The following is a 10860-nucleotide window of genomic DNA, read 5'->3' as shown; positions in this document are numbered from 1 at the left end:
TTCTATGCTTTGTAATCTCCACTCTACTCTTGAGCAAAGTTTTTTCATTGTTTTATTTTTCAGTTCTACTGTTCTCATTTGTTTTTATTGTTATAACTTCTAGTTTTTTGTTTACATTTTCTATTTTTCCCATTTCTGTCAAGGAACGCATAATTGCTAATTGAAGCATTTAAGTGACAGCTTATTTAAAATCCTTGTCTGATCATATCAATAGATGTTTTATCTCAGTGTTGGTGTATGTTTATTGTCTTTTCTCATTTATTCTGTGATTTCCTGGTTCTTGGTGTCATGAGTATTTTTCCATTGTATTCTAAACATTGGGAGTTATTATATGACTCTGTATCCCATTTAATTTTATTATTACTTTTTAGAAGGAAGTCATCCTATTTGAGGCGTAGTATGAGGACTGGGGGGTGACGTACAGATTTCCATTGGGCCCTACTGACAATACCCCAGCAAAAGTGGGCACTTACATTGTCTCACTGCAGACAGATCAAGTAGAAGTTCAGCTAGCCTATGGCCCTTCTGACACCTTCCCCCCAAAAGTGGGAACATTAATATCATTGTGTTGCCTTTTAGTAGGAGTGGAAGTTCATCTCCCCAGTAGTTTTCTTGACACCAGGGGAGGGGAGAAGTGAACTGTTTGCTGTCCTTCCTCCCACTTCATTCCTTCTTGTTGATGCCGGGTGTGGGTAGAGGGTCAGGTACCTGCTGGCCCCACTGACACCAGGGTAAGAGGAAGAGAAGTGCCAACTAGCCCTGCTTGTGCCATCTCATTCTGTCTTACTGCCTCAGGATGGTTATGGGGATTCAGCATCCCAGTGGGTCTCACTGACATCATGTGTTGGGGGTTAGTGGGGTGCCTACTCCCTCCAATCTGTAACACCCTATTCTTATTGATGTCAGGGAGAGATGGAGGCTAAGTCCCACCAGTGGACCCCACGACTGTGTGAGGGCAGCCCAGTGTTAACTAGCCTGTCAGGCACCACCTTTTAAAGTCTGTTTGCTCATGGAAAGGGTTGGAGGCTCAGCTCACCACTGGACCACACTGAAACAACCCTGGTGGGGAATCAGAGCGCTGGCTCTTCTTGAGGGCAGGAGTGGGGTGGTGTGGAAGATCAAATCCTACCTTGGCCCAACTGAAACGACAGGACATAGGGGATGGGTGCAATATTCCACTGGCACTTGGCTCGAGTAGTGTGTATATTCCACTGGCACTTGGCTCGAGTGGTGTGTATATTATTGCCCAAATGGTCTTCTGTCTTTAGCAACCCCTTTCCTCATACTTTGGCTAGGGGGAACAGGGTTTTGTAGGGTTTTTCTTTGAAGCTTTTTTGTCTGTTGTTCTGTTGGTGGTTATTGATTGGGGGTCCTGTAATACCCTCTCCAGGATGTATGGGAAGCAACAGGAAACACAGGGGACTCATCACCATGTCATTCCTCAAGTCCCAAAGTCCTTAGTTAAGTCTGCCTTCTCATTTCCACCTTTCAGCGTCTTCCTATGTTTGTTTGTTGTTATATTCAGGGTTTTAGTTTTAAGTGGGAGAACCTGGGAGAAATGGGCTACTTCATCTTCTTGGAAGCAGAGGTCTGGAGGCCTTTTGATGTTAAAAAGTACTGCTGACTGTAAATTAAAATTTGATGATACACACCTTGCCCTTTAAGAATTATTCTGCTAGATGATGTGGCGGAATTCCCAAAGTTGCTACAATTTGATTTTCATACTTCTAGAAGCCAAGTGTTTTGCTGGAGTTGAAATTTAAAGATAAGCAAGAGATGAGGCTAAGATGATCTATGTGGTAACAGATTAAAGTTGGAAACATCAATATACATTCATGTTTAGCTTAATATTGCTTCATATTACCTTAATACACATGGTCATGTAGAGAGATACTTAGAGATATGTGCATATACATGGGTAATGTACACACATATTATCTCTTTGCTCTGTCAGCTGAAAAGATCTAGAAGCAATGACATCCTAGCAGCAATTAGCACACCCCACACCCAGATCCTGCTGTCTAATACCGTTCTCCACTAAAAAGACCTAGTTATCCTTGAAGAAATAGCTGATTCTAGGACTGGGGCAGTAAATATACAAGATTTATATACAAGACCATCTTATAGTGTCAGAAACTAAGGAAGTTCCAAAAAAAATATAGGATGGGGATACCTCAGAGTGGGACAAGAGCCAACTGAAAAGAGTTCACAAGGGTCAGGACTAGAGCAATTTGAGGAACAAAGTAACTAAAGTAGAATTCGATTATAACCCAAAGTATAAAATAAAAATCCATGAGTTCTTCTGATATAAATAAATAATTGGATACATAAATGCAGGAGAATAGATAAATCTCCAGTGCAAAGGAATTCCAAATAGTTTATGTAGTACTCCATCTTAAGCATAACTCCCTATTCCTTAGTTGTGGGCTGAGCATATTGACTTCCTTCCAAACAAGTACAGTATGAAAAAGGGAAAACAGTAATCTTACGATGGAGAAACCTGAAAAACACTACCTCAGCCTGGTGATCAAGGTCCACCTCAGCATTCATAATGCATATTGATACTTTATACACTTGATGTGATCTGACAAGATAACCCTTCCACTCTGTGGTCTTCCTCCCCAAAACACATAATGCCAATATTATCATGAAAAATGCATCAAACAAATTCTAGTAGTAGGCATCCTACAAAAACCTAACTACTCAAAATTGTCAAGGTCATCCAAGGAAAATCTGAGAAGCTATCAAACCCAAGAGGAGCCTAAGGAAACACGGCAACTAAATGTAATGTGATGTTTTGGATGAAATCCTGGAATAGAAAAAGGACAATAGGTAAAAACTAAGGAACTGGACTATAGTAAATGATAATGTATCAATATTTGTTAATTGATTGTAACAATGTAACATACTAATGTAAGTGGATCATCATAGAGGGAAATGGGTATAGTGTATATGGAAACACTTTATACTATCTCCTCAAATTTTCTGTAAAATTAAAACACTTCTAAAAAATAAAGTCTATAAAAACGAGGTGTTTTCTTGTTTTATGATTATGTGCCTGTATTTCCTAATAAATATGTAAATTTGCTTTACCTTCCTTGATACTGATATTACAGAAAATACTAAGTAACTCTGAAAGAATTTGTAACTCCAATTCAACAAGCAATAATTCTTGGTATTAACTTTTTGGAAGAACCCACTGAATAAATCAAAGCAAATTGTCTTTAAAGGCTGAATTTCTTTTCAGTGCTTAATCTTTTATATGATTAATGCATACCACAAGCATGATTCTGTTTCCAAGGGCAGAAAATGTTGAGTGTAGGCAATGACTAAAGTACAGTGAAATATTAATGCCTGATGCTATAACAACTTTAACGTATTTTATGTTTTCAAAATGATGAATTGTTTTTTCAGTTGATAAAGTATTCACTTTTATACATTTCCTACCCGCCTTTTCCCAAAACACCCACAAGGAAATGATACTATCATCTGATATTAGGTTCATCAATTTAAATTGGAGTTTTTGGTAGCTGTGGTTGCCAATGGTACTGGAATGTGTGACACTTTTACAAATCCTCTCCATGGCAAAATCTGATCTTCACAAGGTAAATCACAGTAGGTGCCTAAAGCCAAATAACATATAGCTTTGTAGCTAGATTACCAAGCATTTTACTTAGAGGCACAATAGGATGTAGAAAAGGCCATTTCTCTTTCTGTCTTTTTCTGCTCAAAGGTCACTCACCACCTTACTTTTTATCAGCCATCTCAGAAGTTTTCCACAAATTTAGACTATATAATGTCACTTAATGTGAATGTAGCTCAACATTCTGTTTTAGTACAGCTAATCTCACATTATCTTATTGGTGCTAAATATGTAAATCATCAGCAAATTTTTGTACTTAACTTTTTTTCTTTGATGTGGACCACTTTTTAAAGTCTTTGTTGAATTTGTTACAATAGTGCTTCTGTTTTATGTTTTGGTTTTTTGGCTGTGAGGCATGTGGGACCATAGCTCCCCGACTAGAGATTGAACCCACACTCACTGCATTGGAAGGCGAAGTCTTAACCACTGGACCGCCAGGGAAGTCCCTGTACTTAACTTTTAAAAATAATTAAAATAAGCTATTCAACACATTTCCCCTTAAAAAAAAAAGTAATTCTCTTTAGGCTGGCCCTGGGAACATACGTGACTTTGCCATTTTTTCCATGCACTATTTTCTTATCTGTTCTACTGTGTCACATTTGTTCTACCTTCTCAAAAAGAAGCATTTAAAAATTCATCTACGCACTCATGCATTCATACATTTATTAAATAAATCTATTGAACACCTACATATGGCACAGAAGGCAGAAAACGAATCTGGGTTGCACAGAAAGTAATGAACTCAGTTACAATTTTTGGTGAAAACAGGTGTTACTCAATCTACTGGAAATTACATTTCATTATGGGGACTCACAGACTCAAGGAAAACCAAAACCTAAATAATAATAAAGTAATAAAAGCACTAGCCATTTACTGAGTGCCTGCTTGTACCTGACTCTGAAACTCTAAAATCATTATGGATGTTTTGAGGATTATCTGATATAATTGTAATCTCCATTTTACAGATGAAAATAACAAGGTTCAGAGACATTAGGTTACTTGCTTAAAGTGAGGTGGCCCAGAAATCAAAGAACTGGAAATTGAACCTTAGACTTCATAATGCCAAAGTCTGTGCTTTTAATCACAATGTGTGTGTGTGTGTGTGTGTGTGTGTGTGTGAGAGAGAGAGAGAGAGAGAGAGAGAGAGAGAGAGAGAGAGAGAGAATGTGTTTAATAGAGAACTTCTGAGAAATGGAAAGAAAACTACCAGGTATCCATAAGACAATAATTTAGGAGCTTCCTACTATACAAGTAATTGTTAATCATATGGCTGAACTAAGGATCTCTCACTTTTGAACTAAGAAATCAAAGGCTTCCAGAAGTTGAGTCTAAATTTTACACTTACATAAGATACTTCATACAGAATGCTAAAGTATAATAACTAAAGAGCTCTGAAAATATTGGAAACATTCATATTAGTATGGTTTCATATTGTGGATAATAGAGGATTTAAGAAATTGGCAGATGCAACTGCAGACTCATTTGTTATCATTCCTGTGAAGGGCAAGATAAATGAATAAAATGAGAAAAATGAAAAAAGGATGGCTAGCAATTTTAGGTAGTTTGCTTAATCTCCATACTAGGAAAGACTAAGCAAAAAAAAAAAATTCACGAAATTTTATTTTGAAAGCACCTACAAGTGTATATGGTCTTTTTATACCAAAATACTTGGAATTATGAACTGTCAAATAAGTCTAATCTCCTCTGATGATAAAAATGCTGACTTTATTTGAAACTATGAAATGAAAAATGAGGTAATAATAAGAAATTCTTAAGAAAAGGAGTAGAAAAAACAAAATTATAAGAGTTATGTTAAAAAATATTTTGAAACAAACATAAAATCCCCATTACTGGTACAGAGCTTTTAAAACCTTATTTTGGTTTTAAGTTTTAACAAATATTTATATGTTTACATAATTACTGTCATAAGGAAGACACAATTTTAGGTCAGCTTTCTTCATTCTTTCTTTATTAAGCATTATTCTATTTTGCTCCATAATCTTGTAATTATAATATAGTAACTGTGTAGCTTTCTACTAAGTGGATATAATTTCCTTAAGTATTTTCCTATTGTTAACAATTAAAGGTGTTTCCAATTTTTTGTTATTACAAATGACATGACAATGACCATCTTTATATAATAATTTTCTGGATTATATATTGGCATAAGCTTCCAGGATTAGAATTAATGTGTAAAAAGCTATTAACATTTTTATCTTGCTAGACATTGCCAAATTACTTGTCAAAAGATGGAACCAAATTATATTGCAAAAATCTTTGCCAACAGAAGACATTATATATAATTTTTGATTTTGCTAAATTAATAAGTTGGAAACTTATGTTCCATTTCTTTGAATTCTTTGATAACAGAGTGCTGCTGGAGGCTGGGAGGGCAGCCATGTCCATGAAGGCTCCCCAGATTTGGAGCAGGGAAGTGGAAAAATGTAAAAAAAATACTAATTGTATTTTCCCTCGATTGTTATCTCTCACTCTTTTCTGCCTCTGTGTAACTTATATCCAGGTAGCTGGAGAAAATCATGTGGCAGGGCAAATTGGTATTCCAATAAATTAATAATCACCAACTTCAAATGGATTTTCAAGACTGGAAATATTGCTCTGACTTACAGTATGTTCTTTCTAATTCTCCCTAAGGACTATTTTCTGAGAAGCTTTACCTGCCCTCCTCAAATGTCCCTCCATCCTCTCTACTTCCTTCACTCTGAGCTGGTGAGGTGCTTCATGACTCACTAAGAACAAAGAAGTCAGTAAATAGTCCACTGCCAAATCCATTAATTCATTAGCATTTGCGTTGATCTTTGTATTCCCTTTTACTACACGAGTGAAAGTTAAAAGGCCATGTGCACTACAGATAGCATTTCATTTTCTCTCATCTTCTCAAGTACTTCACAGCACTGCATTTTCTACAGCCCATCTACTCCTTAGGAATGATTCTTGCCAAAATTCAACCTCATTCTAGACTAGTAACTCCAACTTAAAATGTTAAAATCTCTACGTGTAACATGAAAGCCTCCCTTCTCCCCTAATCCCTGCATATCTTCTTTAGCCAATTCCTGTCTGAACTTTTCAAAATTGTTATCTTCATATACTGTTTCCATGTCCTCACGTCCCATTTACTCTAGAATTTACATCCATCTGACTTCTCTCACTGTAATCTCTTTGCCCACTGTCCTGAAATTTTACTTATGAAGGTCACCAGCGATCTCCATGTCAGTATAGCCAATGAATAGTTTTTGTCCTATTTCTAGGCTTTTTCCTTCTTTAAAAAAGAAAAACAAAAACAAAAACCGTTTTTTTTCTTCTATGCTTTTACACTCTCATCATCTTCTGTCTTGGTATATTTTACTGGCTTTCTGTATTTAATCAGATTTCTAATATTCTATTAGTTTCCTTTATCTTCAGTGGAATAAACCAGTATATGAAGGATTATTCTCAACAGTTAGTTCTCATAATAACAGTACTAGGAGCAGCAGTCAATACTCTATAATGCTTATCATGTGCCAGACATTATTCTAAGACACTGTTTAAATACATATATATATACACACATATATATATGAGGTTTTCCTCCTCATAGGCCTATGAAATAAGCCTATTATTATACCCATGTTACAAATGAGAAAACTGAGGCAATGAGAGGCCAAGGTCACATGATCAGTACTTGGTGAAGCCCCGCCTGAGTTAATGCTGGAACTTTAGAGTAGACAAGTTAAATAATGTCTCACAGATTGGCCTTAAAAGCGAGCAACATTTAATTAATGACTTGTGAAGTATCAGAAAAAAAATGGAACATTTTAAATTGAATGGGAACTACTAAGTCATGTATCAGTAACTAAGATTGGCTCTTACTGAAAGAAATTATTTTTCATTATACTTTTGAAAGAAGAATATTCTTGTGTTAGTGTTTTACAGTTTTCTTCCATTCACATATTTATTCATTTATTAGACGCACATTTCCTACACACCTTCTATGTGCCAGTGTCTCCTGCAAGCTTTGGAAGATTCAGTGGTGAGCAAAAAATTACAAAGTCCTTGCTCTTAAGCAAATGTCCAGTGGTGGAGGAAGACAGAGTCAACATGTAAATAAATTTTGTACAGCGACAGAAATACGACTGGACAATGGGACGGAGAGGCAGTGAGGAGGCAGGTCTCTTTGGTCAAGATAGTAGTGGTGGCGTTTGAACCGAGACCTTAGTGATCAGAGGGAAATTGGTCTGGGTAGAAGGATTAGCCAATCTAAAGCTGGGAGAGCAAGAAGTAGAGCTTGTTGCATCTGAGGGACTGAAAAAGACAACTGTGCCTCGAACCCCATGAAGGTCAGGGAAAGATGTAGTAAGTGACCAGACAACATGGTCCCTGTAAGCCTGGCTAAGCAGTTGAAATTTTAATCTCTTTACAATAGACAGCCTTTAGAGATTAGAAGCAGTGCAATAATAGCATCTGATTTGTGCTTTTTGAAAGACTACTTTGACTGTTGAGTGTCCTACAACAGCAAACTACTTGTGTCTCTATGAAGTGCAGATAGTAAATTTTAAAAAGCCCAATGAGCTCATAAGTAGTTGGTTTACTAACTGTAATCATTTCTCTTAACTAGACTTCATCAATATAAGCTTGGTGACCTTGGGGTCCTGGGACATATTAGATTAGGGAAACCCAACAATTTTCAAATACTGTGATTTGAAAAATTCTCGAAATTGTTGGGGTTCAGGAAGATTATTTTATTGCTGGGCCTGGATGGGAAGTTTAGAATAAGAAAAGAAAGTATGATGGCTGGCTTCCATCTATTCTCCCTTTCTGTGGGAGAAATGATGGTGGGGTGACTACTTTGCTGTTGACCCAATGCTTAAATTTCAGAGCTAGTTCAATCCAGTAAATATTTGCTGAACAACTATTATATGTTAGGCACCTAGCTGAAACTGGGAATATAAAGAGAATAATTCATAATAAAAGCAGGTATTACTAATAAGAGACAGGCACTGTGCTAATGCTTAACATGCACTATCTCAAGTTACATTAATTTACACACTAACCATATAGGGTAGATGCATTTATTATACCATTTTCCGGGTGAGAAATCTAATCCCTTTAAGGGGCTTAAGTTATTTCTCCAAGGTTACACAGCTAGTTAGGGGCATAGGCAGTATTTGGACTCAGGTCTGGTATCAGCACCAATTCTCTTAACCATTATGCTCTATAAGGACCTTACTTGAGAAGTTCAGGATTATCCATATATGGGTACAACCAACCCTAAGACCATCTGGCAAAACTGGCTGCTTGAGAAGTCCTGGATTTATGTAAGATGCTCTTGGAATGGAGAAGATCGTGAAGGAGGGTCCCCAAAACACACTCTCTATACTAAGGGGCAACAGAAGAGAGAAAGAATTAGCCTACAGCAGTATGATACTGAGGACCAAGAAACAGTGTTTCTCTCTTTTGTGAATAGTTATTAAATTATTTCTACTTCAAAGTATCAGAAAGAAATCACAGTACTATGGACAGTTTGCGGAGCCACCCTATCTTAGCGTGAATCCTGGCAGGTATAGAGTCCATAGTATGACCCTGGCACCTAAGTGTAGTTAAGTAAGCTTTCATTTTTCTTTAGCCTTAAAGTAAAGTAGCTTTCTGATAGGTATAATTTAGGAAAGTCTTCAAAGAAAATATTTAAAGTCCACTATCTCAGAGAAAAGCGATTTTGCAAAAGATCTATCAGGAAAAGCAAGGCCAAACACACTAATTATTTAGTGAGACTTGTATTGTTATATCATTGCTCATGTTGTTTCTTTATGCATTTACCTGGAAGAAGGCTTTTAATGTTCAACAATTCTCAAAGAGATAAAGACCCACACTGATGTGTCAGAAAGAGCTTTGCCTTGGAATTAGATCAGTTTAGGTTTGGCTACTTACTAGAATTAGGTAACATTATTTATCTTTCTGAGCCTGTTTCCTATCTGCAAATAAGGATAACACTATCTATTACAGAGGGATGGGTTTAAATTAAATGACACATGTAAATGAAATATATCCTTCCAGACTGAGAACATACCTAGTAAATGTTAAGTGATCTGCAAATATTCTGCTTTCTTGAAATGGATGAAATCTGTTATGTTCTTAACCAATGGTCTAAATATCAAGACAATATTTAGTTAAAAGTTATATTTGTTCTTTCACTGTCCATCTGCATTTTAACATATTCTAACATATTCTCCTTGATCAATTGTGTCAATATTAGTAACATTTGTCATTTAAGCTATTACTGTTCATATGTTTAAAATATTTCAGTGTGATATAAGTCATTAATCAAAGGGATGCCTAGCTGGCTTTATCAAAGATTTATTTGAAGTAAAAATAAAAGACACAATTTTCATTTTCACCAAGTTTTATTGAACGGTGTATTCATTAACTGTATGAACTTTCTGGCCGACCCAATACAGTAGCCAAGACATGGAAACAACCTCAGTATTTTTTTGTGGATAAGTGGATGAAGACAATGGGGTGCATACAACCTACTATTATTCAGCCATGATAAAGAAGGAAATCTGGCTATTTGTCACCACATGGGTGGATTTAGGAGGCATTAAGCTAAATGAAATGTCAGACAGAGAAAGATAAATACTTTAGGATCTCATATGTGAAATCTAAAATACTGAACTCATGATAGAAAGAATGGAATGATGGTTGCCAGAGCTGGGGGTTGGAGGTGAGGAAAATGAGTGAAGATGATCAAAAGATAAAAACTTCTAGTTATAAGATAAGTGAGTAATGGTGATGTCATGTACAGCTTGGTCACTGCAGTTAACAATACCGTATTTTATGTTTGAAAGTTGCTAAGAGAGTAGATCTTGAAAGTTCTTATCACAAAAATAAAATTTGTAATTATGTGAATTATGGTTAACTAAAGTTATTGTGGTAATCATTTCACACTATATATATATATATATCAATCATCACATTGTACACCTTGGACAGATAGAATATTATATATCAATTAAATCTCAATAAAACTGGAAAAATCTCATTTATATTTTAGCATAAATATATCAAATTGGGTTTCTTGACAAGATTAATAATAACTATAGATAAAAGGAAATAAGATACTGTTGTTGCTGTTGTTTGCTTTTCCAGAGTGCAAAACACTAAAAAGGGGGGAGGTGAGTATGGGCTTGCAAATGCTGCTCCATGGGCCCTAATGCTGTGATACA

Source organism: Mesoplodon bidens (genome assembly GCF_964165515.1).
Source record: "Mesoplodon bidens genome assembly, contig: HAP1_SCAFFOLD_423, whole genome shotgun sequence".
In the NCBI taxonomy this organism is placed as follows: domain Eukaryota; kingdom Metazoa; phylum Chordata; class Mammalia; order Artiodactyla; family Ziphiidae; genus Mesoplodon; species Mesoplodon bidens.
Note: the sequence above shows the minus strand (reverse complement) of the source record.